This window comes from Pediculus humanus, genomic scaffold, assembly GCF_000006295.1.
Source record: "Pediculus humanus corporis 1103172107603 genomic scaffold, whole genome shotgun sequence".
NCBI classification, from domain to species: Eukaryota; Metazoa; Arthropoda; class Insecta; order Psocodea; family Pediculidae; genus Pediculus; species Pediculus humanus.
In genome coordinates, this window is record NW_002987217.1 from 83,965 (window position 1) to 84,882 (window position 918).

Below are 918 nucleotides of genomic sequence, written 5' to 3' on the forward strand. Positions count from 1 at the left end.
TCGTTCTTTATTTTTGTAAGTAATGAACAAGCACTTAAAACTATCACAAAACTAATATTAATAAACAAGAACTTATTACAGCTAGACTAAAAATCAAAATGAACCGACGCCAAGCGGTGTAGCTTGCCTATATTACTTTGGTCTTTCGTCAGTCAACTGTTTCGAACGAGCAACAATGGGAACTAGCAAACACTTGCAAATAAAATAAAAGAAGGAGTCTTTAGAAGCTTCGCTTCTAAAGAAGAACAATTCGAGTTCGTCGCCAGTCTTTTGTTTATAAAAATTTGAAAATGTGAATATTGAGTACGGGATCATAACAATATATATTTATATAGAAGTATATTTCAGATATGGACGTAATTATTAATGAGAATTTTCAATCGAATATCATTTGTTAACCTTTTAAATATAAAATAAAAAAAATTCCTTGTTAAAAGGCAAGGCACGAAAAACCATTTTACATTTTACATTTTACAAAAATTACAATTTTTTGATTTATTTATAAATAAAAAGAAAAATACTTTTTTTTTTCTCGAATCAAGGCAGCTTAGTTAAAAAAAAAAAAAATTTCGTAAAAAAATAAATAAAATTACTGCAATTAATAATTCAAAATTTTTAAATATCTTAGCGGAAAAAAAATTCGTGTTTACAACAGAAAAAATTTAAATTTTTTAAATTAATAAAAATGTTATCGATAATTAATGACAACAAACTATATCATAACCTTCATTAGTTTGAGTAAATTATTATTTTTTATATATATATTTTTTTAATTAAAATTAAAAATCACGTGACCTATTCAAAATTTCATTATTAAAAATCACAAGAGTAATTTTTTTTTAAAAAAAATTAATTAGTTTTTTTTTTTTTTTTCAAATTTTCATAACATCATAACAATTAATTATTTTACATAAAATT